This window comes from Rattus norvegicus, chromosome 12 (genome assembly GCF_021556685.1).
Source record: "Rattus norvegicus strain SHRSP/BbbUtx chromosome 12, alternate assembly SHRSP_T2T, whole genome shotgun sequence".
Taxonomy (NCBI): Eukaryota; Metazoa; Chordata; class Mammalia; order Rodentia; family Muridae; genus Rattus; species Rattus norvegicus.
The window spans coordinates 14,891,956-14,917,016 of NC_141545.1; the positions used below are offsets into that span (position 1 = coordinate 14,891,956).

A 25,061-nucleotide genomic window follows, 5' to 3' on the forward strand; every position below is an offset into this window, starting at 1 on the left:
TGAGATAGCTCCCCCACCCTCACCTTGCTTGTCCTCGAGTTATAGCCTACCATATCTGTATGCATTTCTGTAAGACAGAGTGTTTGACTTTTCCTAGTGTCCCTACATCCTAAGACTGAAACATACTTTCACTTTCTCTTTCTTTTCTTTCTCTCTCTTTTTTTAAATTGTTTTGAGACAGAGTTTGCCCTGGCTGTCCTAGAATTTACTCTATAGACAAGGCTGGCCTTGAACTCACAGAGATCCCCCTGCATTTGCCTCCCAAGTACTGGAATTAAAGGCATGTACCACCACATATAGGGAAGACATACATTCTCTATATGTCTACGACTTAATGTTTCATTAAACATCATGCTCTTGACATAATCCATATTTATGTATGCAAATATTAGATTATTTGTCCAGAGAGGGTCCAACCTGTACTGAAACTTAGCATATTCCTCCTGCCTCAGCCTCTTCAGAGTCAGGACTACAGATTTGAAACAACAACCTCGGCTTAGTTCATTTTTTTTAAATAAACTATTATATGGAGTTTAATTCCAAATAAAAATATTTTTGAACTTTTGAGTTTTTCTCTGGGCCTCCATTTTTCTTCTCTCAGGGTTGGCCCTTTGCCAACTATCAATTCTACATCTAGTCCTCCAATATCTCCTTGTCTTGGTTTTTATGGGGCGGAATATTTCACTCCAAAGCTGAAAGACTGACCCTTGGGAAATCTGCAATTAATCAACTAGTTAATTCCCATTAGAAGCAGACAACGTGTAGTGAGCCGTGGTAGGGCATGTCTACAATTCCAATCCAGGAAGTTGAGGCAGGAGGATAGCACAGGCCAGCCTGAGCTACACAGTGAGGTGCTTCTTTTGATTCAAAATGTCAAGAAGACACATAACTGGGTATCCATCTAGTGTGTTGTGCCCTGGCACATGAACTACTGGGTACTGTGACATAGGAGATGTTGAAGAGCCTACTGCTTTAGCAGAATTCTCATGCTATTGTTAGCTTTTAGGTTGAAGTCTCCTACTTTGTACTAAAACTCCTTGTGACTTCCACCAGGATTCTAACAAGGCACCCAACAAGCTTAGGTCCTCTCCTACAGAGCCTCCTATGACCTAACAATTTCCTCTGAGGAAATCCTGTTTTGGATGGAAAAGGGAGGTGGAACATTCCACCATGCGAGGAAGCCTAGTCAAGCCCAGCAAGTACACAACTCAAAGTCTTCAGGAAGTCCCTGAAACTGACCAGATTCACTAGGCCCATCCTTCTCCAAGCACGTGTAAGCTCTGAGGACTGCTGAGAGTTAGTCTCAGACCTAATGAACTGCCCAGAAGACTCTCAGATCAGCTAAGCCACCAGGAAAAAGTGGAGATCAGTCAAACTGCCTGAAAAAGGCAGAGACAGGTAAAGTTGCCTGAAAAGGATGTTGAGCTGCCTACAGGCTATACAGTGAGCTCCAGGTTCACAGCTTTTGTGAGCTATCACCCAGGCTGGGGTGGGCTTTGTTGATGGTCTTCAAGTCATTTCTGCTCCTATAAGTAACCCCTCACCCATACTCCTGTAAATAAAGCCAGTGAAACTCACTGGTTCTCTCAGTTGGATGTTGGTGGTGTCTCTACTTTGGTCTATCATGGATTCACTGTCTGGGGTGGGCAGACATTTCTTCACATCTCCCCAGAAATAGTATGACGTAACACTTCCTCAAATACCTGTCAATGGGTCTCCCCTGTCTCACTTCCTGTCTGTCTCCCAGGCTCTCCACCCCAAATTCTCTCTTCACCATTCTCTGCCATATTATATAATGTGATCTCTGGGCTCCCTCAGTAGCCTGATCAGTATTTTGTGTGCACATGCTCCCTTCCATTTACCAGCACAATATTTGAAATGATCGTATACAATGACCTTTTCTCCTCAGGGGAGCCTCTCTCCTTTCAGCATTCTTGGTCTGGATTTGATGTCTTGCCATTACTTGGTGTTCTTGGTGTGGTGAGTTGTTTTGGGTGTGAATATATATGCAAGAAACAGGAGAGCACCAAGTAGCCATGACCAAACCCTTCTGGATCAAACCCTACCAGGATCAATGTCTATGTTGTTGTGGAGCAGATCAGTAGCAGACCACCGAATGGTGACCGTGTCATTTATTTGGTGCCAGCTTGGCTTTGGAACACACTTGGAAACGGTTTCTCAGCTGGTCATTCCTGGTAGTCACATACAATCCGCTTTTCCTCCCAGCTCACACTCCAGTCACAAAATGGCTCCTTGCCGAGTGCGGAGTGTAAGCAGACAGTTCAAAATGGCAGAGGTTTTGGGTTTCACTCAGCCCGCAGGCACCCACTTACCAAGCTTCGTCACTTTCCCAATTTGCTTCAAATGCCAAACGGCCGCTGACTGGCACTCTACGAGCTCTTTGACCACCTCTGCAGCTGCAGGAGGACTGGCTCTGTGGCCGCTCTCACTTGGTCACGGTCAGCCTCTGATGCGCCGCGGTGCTCTTCATCTTCAGGGACTCCTCTCTGTGAACCATCTTCACCCAGCACCGCTGTGCGTCCTTAGCGTTATGTCCACAGTACAAAAGAAATACAAGGGGTTGGGGATTTAGCTCAGTGGTAGAGCGCTTGCCTAGCAAGCGCAAGGCCCTGGGTTCGGTCCCCAGCTCCGAAAAAAAGAAAAAAAAAAAAAAAAAAGAAACATTCAGTAAAATGCTGTATAACATAACCCTTATTTTTGTTATTGTTGTTTTTGGGTTTTGACTTTTGGGTTTTCTGTTTTGTTTTGGTTGTTTGGTTTGGTTTTTCCATACAGGGTTTCTCTGTGTAGCCCTGGCTGTCCTGTAGCTCACTTTGTAGTCCAATCTGGCCTCAACCTGGGAGATCCACCTGCCTCCTAAGTGCTGGGATTAAAGGCATGCGCCACCACCACCCAGTCATAATCATGATTTTTAATAGTGCATTCCAGAAGTGAATGGCAAATTTCAACAACACAAAACCACAATTACCTTCCTGGCTGTCTAATGAAGCCACTAGGGTTCTCTGCTGGGTATCTAGATGAAGTCCAAGCTTCTCACTCCGGGATACATTTGCATGCAGGCACTGGCAGCATGGCCCAGAGGTTTGGTGTGCAGACTGCTTTCCCACAGGAACTGGATTTGGCTCCCGATTACCCACCATGGGCTAGTCACAACCACTTGTCCCTTCAGCTCCCGGCCTTTTGACACTCTTCTGGCTCACATGCACAAGACTATACACAGAGACAATTAAAGTAAAATAAATACTAAAATAACACAACAAAAACAAAAAAATGAAAATAAATAATTATTCAATAATTACATGTAATAATTAGTGGTTATGTATGCCTCACCCATTCTATTCTGCATCCCAACCCCTGACCCCTACAACAATTAGGGTTTCTAATAGGCTGGCATTACAGTCAATCAAGTACTATACCCCTCCTAAGTGCCCGGGGTTTCTCTATGTAGCCCTGGCTGTCTTGAAACTCACTCTGTAGACCAGGCTGGATTTGAACTCAGAGATCCGCCTGCCTCTGCCTCCTGAGTTTAGGATTAAAGGCTAATCAAGCTCTATTCTATCAGCTGCTATCTCTCTTAGGCCCAGCAAGTGTATGCGCATGTCTGTCAACAATGACACGATCCCGGTGCTTCACTACGGCCATCGCCCCATTTGCCACCATCTGTGCTTGCACTGTGTTTGTCTAATGATGCTAAGACGGGGCTCAAGTTGCAGCACAACTGCAGTGAGTTCAAAAGGTCACAATCCACAAACCAGACTGAGTCGCCCTTTCACGACCTTTAGCTCTTCCGGACAAAACCTGCACTCTGCTGAAACTCCCTTCCTCTTCCGCAATGGCTGCTGCCCGTCAAGGTGGTTTACTCAGCCTCTTTTCTTTTCTCCTGCTGTATTTGCAGTACATTCTGTGTGTCATTTCTTCTGTTCTGTTTCTGCTGTTTCCCCAGTCACGAGGAGCCCCACTGAATTCTTTCTTTTAGTCAAAGTAAACAGCCAAGAGAGGAAATTAGACTTCGCAAATAGAACTAAACCATTCACTGCTCCTTCCCAGAAGAAAGACAGCCACATAATAATAGAGACCACCCAGGGTTTTTTGCTTTTGGTTTTTTTGTTATTAATAAAGTCACTGTTATTTCCACCCACCTCCAACCCCGTATTAATACTTCCAAAGTGTTAGAGAGAAGATTCTTTTGCAGAATCCATCATCCGATAAGGTGCCAGCTCAGAGCTAGGAAAGACACCATTCCCGTGGAGTGACAGTCACCGAAGCTTAGGGATGGGGTAGTCAGGGCGTGTGATCTCGGGGGGCTGACACATCACAATTCATCTGTACAGCTGACTCATTTCTTCCTCTGAGGATTTCATGGGAAGCCAGGGACCTTTACAAAGAAGCATACTCTTGGGTCCATAGCCTCTTAAAGACGATTTATTAAAACACAGAAAAATCCATCACAGTGCTTGTATCTGTGTACCTTGTGAAACTCAAGCCCATTTTGAAAGCTGTTTCTTTCTCTTTTTAATTCTTTTTTTTTTTTCCTGGAGCTGAGGACTGAATCCAGGACCTTGTACTTGCTTGGTAGGCAAGTGCTCTACCACTGAGCTAAATCCCCAAAGATTTATTTATTTTATATATGTGAGCAAACTGTAGCTGTGTTCAGACATGCCAGAGGAGGGCATCAGATCCCATTACAGATGGTTGTGAGCCACCACGTGGTTGCTGGGAATTGAACTCAGGATCTCTGGAACAGCAGTCAGTGCTCTTAACTGCTGAGCTGTCTCCTCAGCCCCTTCATGTTCTATATTCATTACTGTTTAGCTGATTGAAATTTTCTCTCGTAAGTAGCGACTTATAGCCAGTGGACTTCTGCTGAAAATCTGTATTGTAATGGAAAACTATTCAGTGTGGAACCGTATCTCATTTAGAGCTCTTTAAAATGGAGTTTAACCCGGGCCAGTATGATGGCTTGGCAGGGAGAGGTACTTGCCACATAGGCCTGACGTCCTGATTTTTGAGCCCCAGAACCGACAAAAGGTGGAAGGAGGAAGAGATTACACAGAGTGACCTCTGACCTTTACACGTGCACCGTGGCACATGTACATGGGCGCACGCCAACAAATTAAACCACTGAATCGTCGACGTGCACCACCATCTCGTTATGAAATAGAACATTTTAAAGCTGGTATGAAAATTAACGCCAAGCCAGAGCAGGAGGCACAGGCTTGTAGTCCCACCTACTTGGAGGCTGAGGGCAGCCTGGCTAACTCTGCAAGACTCTATCTCAGAATCAAAGGGAAATAAGTGGGTAAGGTAGGGTGGCTTAGAGAGTGGGTACTAGCTTATGTACAACGCTCTAGGTCCAGTCCCAGTAGTGAAAACAGCTAATGTTGAATTCAAAGTAATACCTAGATACTCCAGTGTGAAAAGCCTTACAGATGGCTGGGTTTCCTATGCAAATAACTTCTCCCAAAAGAAGATGTTAATCCTGTCACCCCAGGAGACAGGTTAGGACAAGTCTCCCTCAGTCTAATCATTCCGAAAGTCAGTTCCTCTGGAGGTATTCGTTTAGGGGGGAAGGGTGTTAAAGCAAGCATGGCGGTGTACATCTGACATCCTGTACACGGGGTGCACCTGACATCCTATACACGGGGTGCACCTGACATCCTATACATGGGGTGAAAAGATGGGAAATACTGAGTTTGAGCCCAACTGATACAGGGTGATTGAAGAAACAGAAAGAAGAAAGGAGGGAGAAAGGGAAAATGGAGGGGGAAGAGAGGGAAGAGGGGAAAGAGAGGAGGAAGGGAGGGAGAAAGGAGGGAGGGAAGAGAGAGGGAAGAGGGAGGGAGGAAAGGAGGGAGGGAAGAGAGAGGGAAGAGGGAGGGAGGAAAGGAGGAGAAAGAAGGGAGAAGGGAGAATGAAGGGGGAGGGAGGGGAAGGGAGGGAGGGGAGAAGAGAGGAATAAGGGAAGAGGGAGGGAGGAGGGGAGGATGAGAGGAGGAAGAAGAAAGGGGAAAAGGAGAATGGAGAGAGGAAGGGAGGAGAGCCTCCTACACTGTAATCAAATATCTGAGGAGGGAGAGAGGATAGGGAGGAGGGAGGGAAAAGAGGGAGGAAAGAGAGGGAGGAAGGAAGGAAGAGAGGGAGGGAAGAGAGGAGTAAGGAAAGAGGAAGGGAGGAGGGAGACAAGGGGAAAAGGAATTTTCACTTTCAAGTTCATCTCTCAAGTTCATGCTGCCCTTCCCCATTGTACCAACAGCGATGTCATGATGTCATCAGCAGGCAAGCCCTAAGGAGCTCATCTCTGCCATTGTGTTTGTAGGCATCTTCCCTGAGACCTGCTGCTGCCTTGCACGCCGCCACCTCGGCTGGGCTGCAGCTCCAGCTGTTTGTTCAAAGGCTCAAAAGACATTCTTTAGATGTCAGGAAATGCTGAGAGAGGCAGATTGCCCGAGCTGTGAGGGAGGGTCTTCCACGGCTGTCAGCCTCCCACTCTGCGATGAAATACCTGAGGTGATTAAGGTGAGCAAGGCTCATTTTCCATCGCAGTTTGGTCTGGTTTTGTGGTTCAAGTGAAAGATCGAGTACCCCCATTGCTTCGGGCCTGAGGCCAGGTAGTCAGTCCAGTCACTGCCAGACACTGCAAGACATTCACCTCCCATCTGGGGAAGGGAGGGCAGGGGTCAGAGTCCCCTAGTCCCATTCAAGTACATGTCCAGTGACCAGAAAACCTCCTGTAAGAGGCTCTGTCTCCTGAAGTCCAACCATTTCCTTCCAACAGTGATATCACATGGAGCCTTGTGGGAGACAGTCATGATCCAAAATGATAGCAAAGGCCAGAACAAAAACAAAAGAAAGTGACAGAAAAGGAAATGTCCCCAAGTCTGTACTGTAGGAAACCTGGCTGAGGTTTTTCTAACTTTCTAAATCAGGACTGCAACATGAACTGTCAACTCATACCTGAGTGTTCATCTCAATAGATGAAAAAGGGGGAGAGGAGAGCGGGAAGGGGAGAGAGAGGAGAAGGAGGGGAGGGAGGGGAAGGAGTTGGGGGGCAGAGAGACAGAGAGAGAGAGAATGGGCACCATCTTCTGTCACTGTTTCTTCTGTGAGTCCTGAGTTAACATCTGCCCTTGGAATGGCTTAGAAAGGCGTCCCCAGGATAGGTTCCAGGAACTGAGTTGAGAAATACCATTTGATTTGTAAATCTGGGAGGAAGAAGAAGGGTAAAAGAGATTCTTTTTGATATGGTTTGTAAACTTGCTCCGTCTGGGACTATAAAGCGACAGCTTAAAACATTTTAAAGATTACAGACATCTTTGGTGAGATATTTTATTTCAGAGGGACCATTCAGAAGGATGAGAGTCATTCAGTCTTAGAGCGTTTGCTTGGAACTAAAAACCAGAGCCAGAGAAACAGTGCACAGGTAAAAAGCATTTGCTGTGCAATGCAGACACCCAGTTGAGTTGAATTAAACGTTATCTCGTGTATGTGTGTGTGTGTGTGTGTGTATATTGTGTGTGTGTATGTGTGTGTGAGTGTGTGTTTGTGTGTGTGTGTGAGTATGTGTGTGTGTGTGTGTGTGTGTGTGTGTGTAGACACAAGAGGTTGGTGTATACAGAGTGACAGACCATCTGGGTTCTCGGGCATCTACAAGGAGTCTTGGACCACAGCCTCAACAGGGAGAGGCCACTGCTGCATTTCTTTCTTTCTTTTTTTTTTTAAGATGTATTTATTATATATGAGTACACTGTAGCTGTCCTCAGACACACCAGAAGAGGGCATCAGATCTCATTACAGATGGCTGTGAGCCACCATGTGGTTGCTGGGATTTGAACTCAGGACCTTCGGAAGAGCAATTGGTGCTCTTAACCACTGAGCCATCTCTCCAGCCCTGCATTTCTTTCTTAACTAATATTTTGCATGATGAATTTTTAGAAGAAAGGGTCTAGAGATGCATCTATAGCCCATGAATTAAAGAATCTTACCCATTTGAGGTAACCCCTGGAAGTGTGCTCATGGGGCTATATGCCTCTGCCTATAGGCATATGCTTTTCTAAGAGATGGGAGCTTGGTGACCAGCTAGTCAACTGCTTCTGCATGTGATGTGCATGGGCTGTTGGTTGGGCCATGAGTTGACTCTACTGTCTGTCCCCCCATCCTTTACAATAAAGTTGTATCTATATAACCAATATGTTACCAAAACATTAGCTCCTTAGTGCATTTTCAGGGCTTGCAATTCATTACAATTGATCTCTGTACTTATAGACTATTTCTATTTGTACCTCGCCAAGTGCAATTTTCCCTTTGCCTCGTTTCTCTTTTAGAGACTTAAAGTGTGTTCTGTTGGGTCGTTCCCTTCTTCAGAAGCTCCGGGTGATAAAGTTTCTCTCAGAGAAAGAGCTCTTGACTGACGATGTTTGGCTTTTCCCCGCCTGTCCTTTCTGGTACAGTTTCTTATTGTGTCTCGTAGGAGGATTCATGCCTCATCTTTCCCACCTGGAGGTGTCGGATGCTGACAAAGTGGGTTTTATGACCTACTTTAGATGGAGAGGAGAGGAGAGATTGGCGGTGCAGTCCAGTGGCACACATTTGCTTAGCCCAAAGATGTGGGCTTGATCCCAGCATCACAATCAGTAAATCAGTGAATGGAGAGAGGAAAATAGAGCATGTGTAATCTGTTTCTATCCCACCCTTTCTACTTAGTGGCATTTTAGCAACATTATCCGGTGTTACTCAAGAGCTTCACCATCAACGCCTACAACCCTGATGTGCCCTAAGCAGCATGTATAGCTATATCAGGAAATAAAATTCTGTTGAAGAACACTGACCTAATTCAACATCGAATCCGTCAAAATCGCTAGATTTCTCTTGCTTCTGTTGAAATGCGGATGTTCAGGTTTCCTTTCTGTTGCTATGATAAAAAACCACACTGGCCAAAAGCAACAGAGGGAAGGGAATGGCTTGTTTGCCTTCCACTTCCAGGTCATAGCCAACGCCGAGGGAATCAGGGCAGGAACCAAAGCAGGAACTTGAAGCAGAATCCATGGAAGAATGTGTAATCACAGGATTATACTTAGCCAGCTTTCTTACATTGACCAGAGCTGCCCAGGGAATGGTGCTGCCCACAGTGGGCTGTGCTCTCTGAGATCAATTAACAGTCAAGACAACCCTCCACGGACAGCCTACAGGCCAATTCCGTGTGGTTTCCCTGATCCCCACTAATGAGCTGTGGATGCTGGTCATACCTGGCAACAAAAGTTGGTTTGCCCAGACTTTTGATGACTTGGACTTTGCCTTAATAGCTTCTGCACAGGATAAGCACGCCTTTCTCCATACTTTCCCCCTCTGTACTACCAATGTAAGGATAGTAATAGTTCTCTGCACCCACCTGGTATGAGCATTAAAGATAATAAACACAAGGTTCTTAGTTTCTGTCTATGACAAAACTAGGCTCATTGTTAGGAGCTGTCATTACTCACCAGACAGAATCTTATGGTTGGTAGATGGAGAAATTCATCCAGAAGCTACTACTGAGATTCTACAAGGTACCCATGTTCATCTTTCAGCATCATGACAAAATAACTGAGTTCAACAACTTCCAAGGAGGTAAGGCTTGTCTGTCCCATAGCTTCCAGCAGTCGGTTTTCTGTCATTTTGGGGCTGATGAGAAAACAGAATATCATAGCAGGAAATGTATGGTAGGACGAAGCTGCTGACCTCATGGTGTTTGGAAAGGAGGCAGAAAGGGAGACAGTGACAGACAGACAGACATAGAGAGAATGACATAGAAGAACTGAAGAACCCAGTACCTCTCTCAAGAGCCTGACCAGCCAAGGCCAGAGATGTCCTCAGGAAGAACCATAGACTATCTTGATGCTAGAAATGACGCTGATGTGTCCTACACAGCAAACACACCATCACACTCCTCACCCATGCCCTTGGAAGGCATTGCCAGTGGAACTCTTCTACCCCAGTCATTAGTCACGGATTAGAGCGTCATGAAGTAGTTTCCTCCGAACAGAAACATGTAGGTTGATGTCTATATGTAGGTGAGGGCTGGCCCAAGTTAAGCCGAGGCCTGTAATTGGACAGTGAGAAAATGGGGCGGGCACAGAGTTTTGGTAAGTGGGAAAGAACCAAGATGAAGACAGAGAAGGATGACCCAGATCTGGGTGCCTTAAATGGCCATAGGTAGTTATGAATATATCTTAGTTATGAATATTTCTCAAGGGATGGATTTCTATAGGTCAATTTATCTTATCTCGGTGGGCTGTTTATATCTTTATCAATTGGTTGTAAGTTTATTGTGTGGGACATACTGTGGATTGGGAATTTAACATATAAATTTCACTGCTAAATTACAGCATATTGAGTCTTGATTTTAATGGGTTGCTGGGAGTTTAATACCATAACTATTAGGGGGGGCGGATGCTGGGAATGTAAACAGAGCAGCGGCAGAAAATTATGCGGGGGTAGCTGCTGCTGGGACCAGGGAGTGGGTGCTGGGAATGTGAGCAGAGTCCACAGTAGGAGAGCCGTGAGATAGGCGGTCTCTGTATGTAATTGACGTGGGAGCGACCCGCCTTGGGAACTAGATGGGTAGAGAGATTGCTGCTTGGCTCAGAGAGTAGCCGGGTGAGATGGGATGGAGTTTAGTGGGTGAGACACTTTGCTGACTGAGATGAAAATATCCCGCAGATGCCATGTGGCCCTACGGTGCCGGCACTAGAGAGGAATAAAAGAAACCATTTTTTTTAATAATTACTGCAACAGAAACACTCCCTCTGAGAGGTAGGGGAGGCTCGCGAGACTCAGAGGCAAACGAAAGCCACGTGTGTAGGAAAGCTCCGACTTCTAATGTAACACAGAAACGCAGCGAACAGCTGCTAGAAAACAGAACAGCTACACTGGCCTGTGGAGAGTCCTCAGATCTGTCCCTCTGCCTGCCAGCTGGGCAGGGCTGGAGGTGTGGAAGTCATCTCCCATGGTGGGTTCTACTTTCAGTGATAAAGCTGTTCCTGTAAGGAACTGCTTACCCGTACTGCTCTTTTTTTTTTTTTTTCCGGAGCTGGGGACCGAACCCAGGGCCTTGCGCTTCCTAGGCAAGCGCTCTACCGCTGAGCTAAATCCCCAGCCCCAACCCGTACTGCTCTTAGTGACCTCGATTAACACTCATTATTAGTTCACCAAATTGGACTTGGGTGGAGTCATTACTTTGATCTTTTATGGGTTCCCTTTCTGAGGGGTGTGTGTGTGTGTGTGTGTGTGTGTGTGTTGCATCTCACCCAAGAGAACCCTCTCACACAGCACAGAGTTACCATTAAAGATCAGATAGAGAAAGGCACGTAAGTGTTCCAGCAGGGAAGATGTGCGACGATATCTCAAACTCTGATAAGGTTAAGGAGACGTGCAGGCCAGTGGGCCATGCTGCCACACAGAAGGACCAGTAAGGCTGAGTGAGCTCAGACTCCAGGAATCTCAGAGACTTGAGATTGGCCGGAGTAGAGTTCCTCCCTACCCATTTCTGTACCTGCTGTGGAACACGTAACCACGCCACGCCACTGAGAGGACCGTGGACAGTCAGTCACGTGAGGAAACACCTGGGGTCTTCCCAATGCTAACAGAGCATCACTAACATCTCAAACTCAACCAATGGAAAACATCTACCCCTAAATCCTATCTTACGCCTCTATGTTTATATAGTCCCCGTCCACATGGAATAAAGCACAGAAGTTATTTCACCGAGGACTGTTTGAGAGTGACGTTTTTTACTGATCTGTGACACTTGGGAAAGAGTTCTCTCTTCCAAAGCATTCACCACTGGACCTTGGACCCAGCTGGCTAGCCAACACAGCCTGTGCCACTAACGTTGTTGCCTTCGTGGTTGGTAGCTAACGAGAGCCATGGGACCTTGGCTACCTGCACCGGCACAGGCTGCCCAAACCTCCTTGCTTCTTTTCTGAAAGAGTGAACACTCCAGAAACGCTCCAAAGCCAGAGCCCTGGCAGAACCTATTTGCCCGGGATCCACTTTGCTTTGTGGGAGGACAACAGACAACAGAGACAAACGTTGTAGAATGGTCACAATGTTTTCGTCAGAGTCTTAGGGAGTCCTGGTTTGTTTTTGTTTGTTTGTTTGTTTTGTTTACTTGATACAAGCTAGAGTCAAACGAAAAGAGGAACATCAATTGGGAAAACGCTTCTATCAGAAGGGTCTGTGTGGCGTTCTCTTGATCACCAACTGACAGAGGAGGCCCAGCTCACTGTGGGTGAATTGTATTGGAAAGCAAACTGAGCAAGCCATGAGGAATTCCTCCATGGCTTCTGCTCCACTCCTGCGGCTGTGTACCTGCCTTTACTTCACTCAGTAATGGAGTTTGATCGGGACATGCAAGCTGAAGTAAATTCCCTCCTCCCCAAGTTGCTTTTAGTCAGAGTACTCTATCATAGCCCCCAAGACACCTATATTTAAAGTATAATTTTAAAGTCCATATCTAATTATTCTCAGAACTGGAATGTTATTAGTAGAGGATAGGTGGAAATTATTCGTTCTCTTTTGCTATATCACCATGTAAACAATATTCTCAATTTTGTCTCTTGCCCAGTGACTTGGTTCTGGTCTACTGCTGTGAAGAGACACCGTGGCCAACTCGGTAACTCTTATAAAAGAAAACATTTGACTAGGGGCCTGTTTATCATTTCAGAGGGTTAGTCCATTTTCATCATGACAGGAAGCCGACAAACGTGGAGCTGCCATAATACCCGACATCTTTATACCCTGATCCACAAGCAGCAGGCAGAGAGAGAGAGACACTGTGCCCAGTGAGGGCTTTTCAAATCTCAAAGCCCACTCCCCAGTGACATACCTCCTCCAACAAGACCACACCTCCTAATCTCCCCCCAAACAGTTCATCAACCAGGAAGTAAGCAAGCAAACACATGAGACTATATACTCATTCAAACCAGCCCGCCCAGTAATCAACAAATGGATCTCATGAAACTAAAAAGCTTCTGTATAGCAAAAAACAAAACAAAGCAAAAGAACTGTCGGTCAAGTTAAGAGACAGCTTACAGAATGGGGCTCTGTAGCCCACAGAGGGCTAGTGCCTAGAATAGACAAAGAACTCAAGAGACTTAAGCAGCAAGAAAAACAAACAACCCCATAAAAAAGGTGGCTTATGGGCTGGAAAAATGGCTCAGCGGTTAAGAGCACCGGCTGCTCTTCCAGAGGTCCTGAGTTCAATTCCCAGAAACCACATGGTGGCTCACAACCATCTGTAATGGGATCCGATGCTCTCTTCTGGTGCGTCTGAGGGCAGTGACAGTGTACTCACATACATGAAATAAATAAAAATAAATCTTAAAAAAAAAAAAACAAACCAGGTGGTTTATGGAACTCAACACCAAGTTCTTAAGAGACGAACTACAAGTAGCTAATACGTATTTGAAAAAGCTTTTCAACATTAGCCCTTGGGAAAACTCAAGTCATAGCTACTTTTGAGATTCCATTTCACCGGAGTCAGGAAAAAAAAACAAAAAAACTAAAACTAAAACAAAAGACAACACATGCCAGGGAGGGTATAGACGCTGGGAAGGGTACAGAGAAAGAGAATTGTACACCCACTGTTAGTGGATGGGCAAATGAGTATACCCACTATGGAGATCAGTGTGGAGGTTCCTCAAAAATCTAAAGATACATTCACTATACGGCCCCGTGTATTAGTATCTTACAGTTGCGGTGATAAACAAAAGTGTTTGTTTTGGCGTACAGTCCCAGAGGAAGAGAGTCCACCATGGCAGGGGAGGCCCTTGCAGCAGCCAGGAACTGGAAGCTGACGGATCACATTTCACCTGCAGTCCAGAAGCAGAGAGGGCAAACAGGAGGCGGAGTCACACTATAGATCCGCCTCCAGTGTTGTACTTCCTCCCCCAAGGTTCTGCATCCTGAAGGGTTCCTCATCCTGAAGGTTCCTCATCCTGAAGGTTCCGCATCCTGAAGGTTCCGCATCCTGAAGGTTCCTCATCCTGAAGGTTCCGCATCCTGAAGGTACCGCATCCTGAAGGTTCCGCATCCTGAAGGTACCGCATCCTGAAGGTTCCGTAACCTTGCCACCCAACTGGGGACCAAGTGTTCAAATTTGTGAGCCTATGTTTAAATATGGGGGACAGTGCTCATTCAAACCACAGCACCTAGCGATATCACTCCTGGGCGATATCACTTCTTCGGGTGAAGAGCTCCACATCCTACTCATAGATATTTGCACACTGGTGTTTACCGCTGTTCTTTCCACAGTAACTAGGGAATGGACCAGATACAGATAACGAAAACAAGGTACACATATAGGACTTTATTCATCTGGAAAGAAAAATAAAATAATGGAGATTTCGGGAAATTACGATTTATTTTTTAAAAAGTGGATAGAACTGGAAAAACAGACTAAATGAGACATGCCCAGGCCAGGGCATGTCTTCTCATGAGTGATCTTAGCCTCGAATTTTTGGATTGTGTTTGGAGTGTCTATGGACGTCAAGAAGCTGGAAAGAGCTGTCTTGGGGAGGGGGCGGTGAAGGGATTGTAAAACTCGTGAGCTGGATAAATAAATAAATCTTAAAAAAAAACAACTCGTGAGCTGCGAAAGAAGGAGAGGCAGATACTGGGGGCTAAAGGTTTATGGTAGGAGTGGGAGGGAGGGAGAGGGGCAGGCAATAGGGTGGGCTAGCCAAAATTAAGGATTATTTACAAGGCTCATGAAAGCACACTGCTTTGTAAGTTATTTAAAAGACATATAACTTGGGGCTGGAGAGATGGCTCAGTGTTAAGAGCACGTACTGCTCTTCCAGAGGTCCTGAGTTCAATTCCCAGCAACCGCATGGTAGCTCACAATCATCTGTAATGGGACCTGATGCCCTCTTCTGGTGTGTCTGCAGACAGCGACAGTGTACTCATAGACATAAATAAATCATTAAAAAAAATAAAAAAAAAAACACCATATAACTTGGGAGCCAGTGAAAAGGTTCAGCAGGTAAAGGCATGGCTGCCAACAACCTGTGTTTGATTCCCCAGGACCTAACCATGGAAGTTAGGAAGGAGAGAGCCGAATGTTTCAGGTTGCTTTCTGACCACACACACACACACACACACACACACACACACACACACACCATTAAATAAATGGAATTTAATAAATAAAACACGCACATGTGTGTTGGTTAGGGAAGTCTCAGAGTCGCCCAAGAAACATAAGCAATTGTCACTGCTTTTGGCTGCCAATCAGAACTATGTTCTAAGTCGCTGTTCCTGAGGACACATCTGACTTTGTCTATAGAACATAGAGAAATCAAGCTAGAACGGACTTGGAAACATCCAGGGTTTTGTAGTACAGGACGCTGGCAGAGAAACACCCTCAGTCAGCAGTGACCCAAGGTGATACCATATTGTCCTATAGGCAATATATGTCCACTGGTGCAGTAGTGATGTGACTCCTGCAAGGGTAACCAGTTGATTTGTTTATGCTTGCTCTTGAGGCCTGGTCCACAGGAGAGAAGTCATACCTGCTACTGTAAACCTAATCAAAAGAGTGTGAATGGACCGGTCATAGGTCCTCGGGGACCATATTACTGTTGTTATAGTGGTAAATGGAGATGTGGTCAAACTGCTTTCTAAGTATTTGTGTTTGTATCCATAAATCAGTGCTGTTCTCAGTCTTGATCTAAGTGGCTTTTTCTGCAGCAGGACTGGGTAGCAGTCGGTGCAGAGACTCTCGCAACTGGCCCAAGCACCGAGTCATCTGACTGTCTGCATTAACCTCCCACCTCTACACCAAGACCTGGGGACTGTCATGGGAGACAGGGGGAAAGACTGTAAAAAAAAAAAAAGAGGGTGGAGAGGGATGGTGTGAAATGTCATCTTCTGGACGTGGAGGTGACACGGCTGTTGCGTTCATGGATTTTCTTCACCTGTGGTTATCTGCATGTGATGGAGTCAGTCATTCTAGAAGGAATGGGAGAGGGTCCATGGCTGATGGACAGCAGCAGTCATTTTTCTTTAGGGGTGTGTAGTCACTGGTAGGTTGTCCACGCACACTCTGGCGGAGGATAGGCCCACACCCACGTGTATTCAGACAACACTAACAGAACTCAGTGGATATATATATATAATTAGAGGGCATGATGTTGGGCATCTGGAGGTGAAAGAGCTTAAACGGGGAGCCGCGTCTCTCACTCCAATCGCGGGATGGGGTGCCCCCAGGAATCACAGAGTAGCCATCTTGATGTAACAGCAGGAGGTAGCTTTTATTAACGAGATCCCTATTAGCGGGATCCCGGGTCGATATGTATCCCACACAGGAGACAGAGGAATCGACCCCAAGCTTCCAAACTCGGGAGTTTATATAGGGGCATTCGCGAGGTTACACATGATTGGTCAATTCAAATGGTGCACAGTTACTTTCAGCGCGAAATTACATCAGCAAGGTGTACGTGCTCTCTAGCAGTTCGGCAGGCAGGTAGGGTGGCTCATCTCACTCAGGGGGGTGAAGGAAGGGGAGGGGGTGGCTACGGATGGTCAATGTCCTTGGGGCTGATAGCTGGTCCGGCAGGTCCTATCTCTAACACCCTCTCAGCCACGTCCTAACTTTTTGAAATTTAAATTCTTCAGAGGGAGTAGAGGGTAGATATGATCAGGATACATTGTATATATTATAAAATTGTCCGGCTGGAGAGGTGGCTCAGTGGTTAAGAGCACTGACTGCTCCTCCAGAGGCCCTGAGTTCAATTCCCAGCAACCACATGGGGGCTCACGACCATCTGTGATGGGATCTGATGCCCTCTTCTGGTGTGTCTGAGAACAGTGTACTCGCATACATAAAATAAATAAATCTTTAAAATAAAATTGTTTAGAATAAATAAAAATATTGTACAAAGGGGTTGGGGATTTAGCTCAGTGGTAGAGCGCTTGCCTAGCAAGCACAAGGCCCTGGGTTCGGTCCCCAGCTCCGGAAAAAAGAAAAGAAAAAAAAAATATTGTACAAAAAGAAAGAACTGGGAGGTGGGGGTGGTGCTTACCTTTACTACTGAGGCAGGAGAGTCTCTGAGTTCAGCCAGGTATGCAGAGCAAGTTCCAGGACAGCCAGGGGTATTTGGGGAAATCCTGTCTTGAAAAACCAAATGGAAGGGGAAGTAGATTCATTAGCAAATATCAGCTGGCAGGTGTTTGACCGACTGTCTCATGCTCTGAGTTGGACACTCCTGCCCTCCCTAACTAGTCAGACAACCCCCACCCCACCCCACCCCCACCCCGTGGTGTCCCTCTCTGATCCTGTCATAGGCTTTCTCTTCTTCGTCCACCCATAATTCCTGGTTACCCTCTCTGAGTCCCTCCTGATCTACCCTCTTGCTCATCGTCCCACCCACAATGGCCTCATCTTGGACGAATTCATTCACCCCAAAGTCTGCCTTCTGGTAAGTGTGCCCCAGGGCCCCACAGCTCAGCCTTCTTCAGAATCCAGCCTGGAGAAGAGTTGGGGCCTCCCGGAGGGCGCACTCTCCAAGTGGCAGCTGCCAGGCACTGCAGGAAGGGAAACCTACCCGCCATGTTCCCTGTTACATCTCTAAAGCTTTACAGTGCTTAACACAGGCCAGATGCTGGACCGATGTCCTCAAAAGAAGAAAGAGAAAAGGGAGGAGGAAAAGAGGGAGTGGAGTGGAGTGGATGGCGGTGGGGACAGAGCTGATTTAAGCCTTGGCTGTTTACCAAACCCTGGCCTTGGGCAAACAACTCAGGCTTCCCGACCCCAGTAGCCTCAGAGTTCTCATTTGCAGATCCAGGCATCCTTCCCGGGTTCGGAGGACTGAGCCAGATAAAGGGTAACAGGTTAGGGTCTGGCCAGAAACTGTGGTCTCTATACCACTGTCATTATCACTGACAAGGACTATGGGCCATTGAAGAGTAAGGGACAGGACAGGTGAGGCCATTCACTTTGCAGCTGCTTCCACGAGTGGCCCTGTGTTTCCCCCCAGAAGCCCTCCTGGCACCCGGGGGGCTCCCAAGAAAGGCTGTGACTCCCTGTGAGAGCTGCCACACAGTTGCTGGGAAATGGCAGATCAGCTGTTTCACACACACACACACACACACACACACACAGAGAGAGAGAGAGAGAGAGAGAGAGAGAGAGAGAGAGAGAGAGAGAGAGAGAGAGGAGAGAGAGGAGAGAGAGAAGGAGCCAGCAGACCCATTAACACACTCAGTGTGTTCTGAACCTCCAGGAACTCAGCCTGAATCACCACCCTTGTCAACAGTGCCTCTTGGCAGTGTCTGAAGATTCTGTCCTCAGCCTCCGAACCGGGTAACTAACTTTGGGGGGTTGTGGTGGGGAGGGGAGGAACAGGAAGAAGCCTCACTGCTGACCGAGTGCCCGCTGTGCTAAGAACATTCGGTTACACAGATGGAGGGACAGCAAGGACAGCTGATGGTAGCGCGTGGGACCGGAGCTCAGTCTTTAGGAGGAGCCTAAGCGATTTAGTTTTAACCTTAGCTGTGGGCGCGAGCGCTCAGTGGGTGGAGGGGCGTGGCTAGGCTGCTGTAAGAAAGCATCACAGATTAAACAGCTCACATGGTAGAATTTCCTCCTCCTGTTCCTGGAGGCTGAGATGCCACTGATCAGATCATAAAGCAAATTTAGAATCTGGGGAGGACCTGCTTCCTGGCTCACGGATGGAGCCTGTTATCCGCGTTCTCACAGGACTGAAAGAATGCTCAAGGGTGGGGGTGGGGGGATATGTCGATGCCTGCCTATCTAGAATCTTAGCGCTTGGAAGCTGAAGCAAGCGGATGGGAACGCTGAGGGTAGTTTGGGCCACATAAACAAAACCCTGTGTTACCATTTGAATCTATAATGTCCCACACAGGCTCATGACTTGAATACTTGCTCCTAAAGGGGGAAGTGAAAGCCTAGATGGAATAAGAAGGTTCTTTGATTTAGGCTCCAGGTGAGGCTATGCTATCTCTGGTCACTTCCTGTCTCCCCGTCTTCTAGTCCACCATGATATGAGCCGAGCTTCTATGCCCTGGGATCTTGCCCACCATGATGAGCAGAGACCCTGAAACCTGTGAGCCAAAATTATATATCTCATTTTTGGCCATTGTGATTTAAAAGCAATTAATATTAGGAGTTGGAGAAAGAGATGGGGGAGGGAGGGAAGGTGGAAGGGGAGAGGGAGAGGAAGAAGGAGACTGCTGTCTGATGTCCTATTATAAGCTCAAAAATCCCTTCCTGAATGTTGCCGCGATGGCTTCATCCAGTCTTAACCCCTTCCTAAAGCCCCCCTGTCCTTAGATCGTCTCACCATGGAGGAAGGGCTTGATACAGGAATTTGGGCTACAGAAGATGTCATATCTTGGTTGTCAATTTTACTGCAAACTGCTAGGCACTTCTGCAGGGGGTTTTCTTGATCAAATTATTTAAAGCACAAAGCTCCACCCTGAATGTGGGCAGCCCAGATAAAAAGACATGGAAAGAAGACATTTAGCTTTTTGCCTTTTTTTTTTTTTTTTTTTTTTTTTGTCTTGCTGGCAAGTTCATCTATCCCTTTGCTACAGCATTGCTCAATCTTTCCCTTTGCTGCAGCTTCTTCAATCTTCCCGCATAGACGAGGACCAGCAGCTCTTCAGGGACCCTCCAGGCTCACACTGGGACTCTTGAGACATCCAGCCCCCTGGACCAAAAGATCTCTGCATTCTCAGCCTCTTCACGGGACACAGACACTGTTGGGCCATCAAACTGCATCCTGTAACCCAATCTAATGAGTCCCAACTTTGTGTGTGTGGTGTGTGTGGTGTGTGTATATGTGGTGTGTGATGTGTGTGAGTCACGGTGTGATGGGTAGTGTATGTGTGTGTGGTGTGTGATGTGTAATGTGTGTGATGTATAAGGTGTGTGTATGGTGTATAGTATATGTGTGTATATGTATGTGTGTGTGGTATGTGGTGTGTGTGGTATGTGTGTGTGTATAAATGTGTGTGTCTGTGTGGTGTGTGTGTGTGTTTGTATGTGTGTAGTATGTGATGTGTGTGTGTAGTGTATAGATATGTGTGGTATGTATGTGTGTTGTGTGTGTGGTGTATGTGGTGTTGTATGGTATGTAGTATATGTATGTGTATATGTGTGTGTGTGTGTGGTATTTGATGTGTGTATGTGGGGGTGTGGTATATGTGTGTGGTTTGTGTGTGTTTGTGTGTGTGGTATGTGATGTGTGTGTATAGTGTATAGATATATGTGGTATGTATATATAGTATGTGTATGTGATGTGCTATGTAGTATATGTGTATGTGATATGTGTATTGTGTGTGCTATGGTGTGGTATATGTGTGTATTTATGTGTGTGTGGTATGTGGTGTGTGTGTGTGTTTGTGTGTGTGGTATGTGAGGTGTGTATATGTGTGGTGTTTGTGGTGTGTGGTATGGGGTGTGTGTGTGTTTGTGTGTGTGGTATGTGATGTGTGTATAGTGTGTAGAAATGTGTGCATATGTGTGTTATATGTGGTGTTTGTGGTATGTGGTATGGGGTGTGTGTGTGTTTGTGTGTGTGGTATGTGATGTGTGTGTGTATAGTGTATAGATATATGTGGTATGTATATATAGTATGTGTATGTGATGTGCTATGTAGTATATGTGTATGTGATATGTGTATTGTGTGTGCTATGGTGTGGTATATGTGTGTATTTATGTGTGTGTGGTATGGGGTGTGTGTGTTTGTGTGTGTGTGTGTGTGTGTGTGTGTGTGTGTGTGTGTGTTCTACCAGGTCTGTACCTTCAGGAGATCCTTACCTGGGGTTGTAGGAGAGGTAGTCACAAGCGTTTATTCCATATGGCAGGAAGCCGCCTTCCTGACCTAAATACAAGGTTTTGACCACAAAGGCCCCCTGGTGAGAGCCAGTTATGGCAGAGTAGAGGGCCATGCCTAGAGCAGGACCATCTGAGTTTGCATTCTGACAACTGTCTGACCTTGGAAGAGTGTAATTTCCTGTGTTTTCATCGCCTCATGAACATGTGAGATGCTAACCACATTGCCCAGGACCATGCCAGACACAAATCCCACCTCAGCACTGGCGTCACCAAAGAAGCTGATTCAGTTACATTAAGAGCAGCCAATGAGGAGACTGGAGAGATGGCTCAGTGGTGAAGAGCACTGGCTGATTTTTCCAGAGGACCCCTCTTCAGTTCCCAGCACCCACCTGGCAGCTCATTACCACCTACAACCCCAGTTCCAAGGGATCTGACATCTTCTTCTGGGCACCAGGCATGCAGACAGTGACGGCATCTATTCAGGTAAAACACTCATATACACAAAACAACAACGATGACAAAATACCTTAGCAAATCAGCCAACAACACCAAGATTTTTTTAATTTACTTATTTTATGTATATGAGTGTTCTATCTGTATGTACAGCTGCACTGACAGAGGAGGGCATCGGATCCCATTACAGATGGTTGTGAGCTACCATGTGGTTGCTGGGAATTGAACTCAGGACCTCTGGGAGAGCAGTCGGTGCTCTAACCACTGAGCAATCTTGGTGCCCCTGGCACCGAGCTCCTAATGTTTGTAGAAGCCAGCAGGGTGGAGTGAAGACAGCTGGAATATCATTAGGGAAGAAGACTTGCTCTGCTGCTTCCTAGTTATGTGACCCTGACCACAGCTCCTCCTGCGTCTGAGATTCTTCCTAAAAATGACAGCGGTTCAGCTAGGTGTGGCAGACTGGGCTTTTAATCCCAGCATTCAGGAGAGACAGCAGGTGGCAGATAGTTCTGAGTTCTAGGCCAGCCTGGTCTACAAATCGAGTTCCAGCCCATCCAGAATGACCCAGTAAGATGCTGTCTCAACACCAAAACTAACAACAACCAAAAGAAATTAAGACAACAATAATTGCCTACCTCTCAAATTCCTTAGATGACAGGCTGATGATGTGACCGTGAGAAATGGGTTTTAGATTGGTTTGGTTTGGGGGGACAGGGTCTCAGTGTATAGCCTGAGTTGACATCAAACTGGCAATCCTACTGTCTCAGCCTCCCGAGTGCACTGGTGTGCACTGCTACAGCTGGTGTGAGACATGAATGAACACTCTAGAACACAGAGGGGAATTACCCATGTGAGTCTTCTTCTGCACCGAGAACCTTAGGCCAAGACGAGTCAATGGTTCTGGAATTGTTAAGGCTTATTCCTTATATCATCTTATGTCCCCAGAAGCATGCATGAGTCTATACGAGCATTCATTCTGCAGTGAGGGGAGGAGCCAACCTGGACAGTGGTAGAGACCGCGGGAGTCAGTGGGTGGAGCTAGTGTGGTCTCTGTGGAGCAAAGGCACACATCTCACGTAACATCACCATAAACATGAGAACGGCTAAGGACGTGCTGAGTGACAAGATCCTATGGCTGCTCTGTTAGGATGCGGATCAGGAATATCCTTTGGGGGTGGATGTCTGTTCCCTAAGAGGAGGTAACTATCGTGTGTGCAGGCTCTCCATGGTAACCTGGATGAAGGAAATGTACTGCTTTGGTGCTGAAGGCTGGACAATGGTGAAGGTGTCACAGAGCTGGCTCCTTGCGAGGTCTGTCTCCTTGATTTGTTTGATGGCTGTCTTCTCGTATTGTGGCGACACACATCTGTAATCCCTGTGCTTGGGAAGCTGAGACAAGAGGATCTCAGGTTTGAGAACAGCCTGCTCTATACAGTGAGACACTGCTTTAAAAAGAAAGGGTAGAGATAAGAGAAAACATTTTTCTTTTCTTTCCTTTGTTTTTGTTTTGTTGTTTTCAAGACAGGGTTTCTCTGTATAGACTGGAACTGGATATCCTGGAACTCGGTTTGTAGACCAGGCTGGTCTTGAACTTAGAAACCTGCCTGCCTCTGCCTTCAGATTGCTGGGATTAAAGGTGCATGACACCACCATCCGACCACTTTCATTTTCTGTAAGGATGCTAGTCATACCGGGTTAAGATCTCTGCCATAAACTTGTTTTAAATTAGTTACCTTGGACTGGAGATGTGGCTCAGTGGTTAAGAGCACTGGCTGCTCTTTCAGAGGTCGTGAGTTCAATTCCCAGCAACCACATGCTGGCCACAACCATCTATAGTGGGATCCGATGCCCTCTTCTGGTGAGTCTGAAGAAAGTGACAGTGTATTCATATAAATAAATAAATTTTTTTTAAACTGAATTACCTTGTTTAAAAACCCAGACTCCAAATTCAGTCGCATTCTGAGGCACTATGGACTCAGTCTATAAAGTGTGCCATTTCAGGAGACCAAACCCACCTGCAGCTGTAGATACTCAATGGGATCATCCAAGGGTACAGAAATGGGAGCTAGTCACTTTATTGTGCCCCTAGAAGTTTTTCTCTGCCCCAATCCAGCACCCTGCTCTGGAAGCTAGAGACACAGCTGCCAGGGACCCTGGCCATGCAAGGCCATGTCTTCCTGACTTGAGAATCTTGACTTTGCTATCAAGCTCGAAAACACCCTCAGAAACAAACAGACACAACCATGACACTCACTGCTCCCATTTAAAGCACTGTTTCTCTGACTTCTAGTTCCTGAGAAACTCTACATCAGAAAGACTCTGCCCTCATTCGCATGTGACAAGAGGCACAGCCAAGTGGCCCTGTGGAACATCACTTTGCCTCCAGCTTCCCAGCACAGAGAGACCAGGAATAAGAAAACTCCTAATTAGTGATTTAGTCCAACCTCGGATGGCCATTGGCTCTCACCCTGGGAACTGGGTGAACCCCATTGATGTTCAATATTTTGCTCTCATAAGGGTTTGAAAAAATGATGGAGGTGGTAAATGATTTGTTTTGTCCTTCATTTATTCTTTCACACACATGCACATCTTTCTCAAGTGCCTGCCATGTGCCGGAGCTCAGGGGAGAGGCCAGGATCAAAGGACGCTGCGTGGAGCAGGGCGCCTTTAGATGGCCCTTGCTGATATGGTAAGGTTTGGATGGGCAAAGAAGCCCCAGCTGGAAGACCAGGAACAAAGGCCAGGAAATGGGAAAACAAACTACATTTAGGGTATACAAGCACCTGCAGTCTCACAGACTCAGAGAAACGATTGCGTCTGGCTAGAGGGGGCTGCGGTCTCCACGAGAAAGTTAGGATACTCAGCAGGGGAGGGAGAGCTCCACAGACCTTTGCCTCTGCTTGAGGTAAAAGAGAAGGAATGGAAGAATTAAATGTGGGTGGAGGTGGGGGAGAGATCTTCTTCCTTCCGGGGGTCGGGGGAAGGATGCAAAGAGAGAGGGAGAGAAAGAAAGCCTCGAGGATGATTAGGGCTGCTTTGAGGATGATTAGGGCTGCTTCGCTGAACCGGCGCATTGTGGGTAAAGTCACTGGAGCTCTTGATTCAGCCGGTGAAAGTGGGCGGTTGGATTTGCATGTCAGTGTGGGAAAAGTGACTTGGCTGAGGCCTATTTCTGAGCCTCTGATGAATGATTTTGTTCGTACGCCATTTGTAAGAAAAGTGCTTAGGCAAATACTTCCGTTTCAAAAGGGGGGGTTGGGGGGTAGGGGAGCCAACAGAGGCCGACGCTGTGCCTTGTAATGGCCCGGTAGGATTGAAGTTAGAACCTATAGCGAGATCCCTGAAACACGACCATAGCTGAACATCCGTTGCCTTCCCCAGAACAAGGAGAGGGTCTGTGGCAGCCATCCCCATGTCTGGAGGACAGCCTGTCCGCTAAGGACTGTTCACTGTATTGATCATGGAGGGTCCTACCCAGTCTGCTCTGTCAGGCCGCAACATTTGTGAGATTTAATTTTCGGAGCATCGAGGAAACAGTAAAAAAAGAAGCTTTAAGATGCTGTCTCCCGGGGTTGGGGATTTAGCTCAGTGGTAGAGCGCTTGCCTAGCAAGCGCAAGGCCGTGGGTTCGGTCCCCAGGTCCGGGGGGGAAAAAAAAAGATGCTGTCTCCCTTCTGGAATACAAAGAAAAAGAAGGGAATGGCGTGGGAAAGGGTGACAGAGCCTGCCCCTCCAGAAACATGTGATGC

General features: G+C 46.7%; 2 long non-coding RNA genes across 4 annotated transcripts; one reads left to right on the forward strand and one right to left on the reverse strand.

Moving 5' to 3' along the window:
- Positions 1-2,118: 2,118 nt before the first annotated feature.
- Positions 2,119-13,934, reverse strand: LOC108352419 (uncharacterized). Its single transcript, XR_015634620.1, has 4 exons — positions 13,749-13,934; positions 9,498-9,678; positions 2,990-3,231; positions 2,119-2,542 (listed from the first exon to the last, which is right to left on the reverse strand). It is a non-coding gene; the product is annotated as an uncharacterized LOC108352419 (long non-coding RNA).
- A 4,271-nt stretch (positions 13,935-18,205) lies between these two features.
- LOC134481152 (uncharacterized) lies at positions 18,206-23,858 on the forward strand. Of its 3 annotated transcripts, XR_015634623.1 has the most exons (4): positions 18,206-18,361; positions 19,643-21,343; positions 22,532-22,624; positions 23,604-23,858. It is a non-coding gene; the product is annotated as an uncharacterized LOC134481152 (long non-coding RNA). The 3 variants fall into 3 exon arrangements; XR_015634621.1 differs by lacking the exon at positions 22,532-22,624; XR_015634622.1 differs by lacking the exon at positions 23,604-23,858 and having other exon boundaries at positions 22,532-23,228.
- Positions 23,859-25,061: the final 1,203 nt, after the last annotated feature.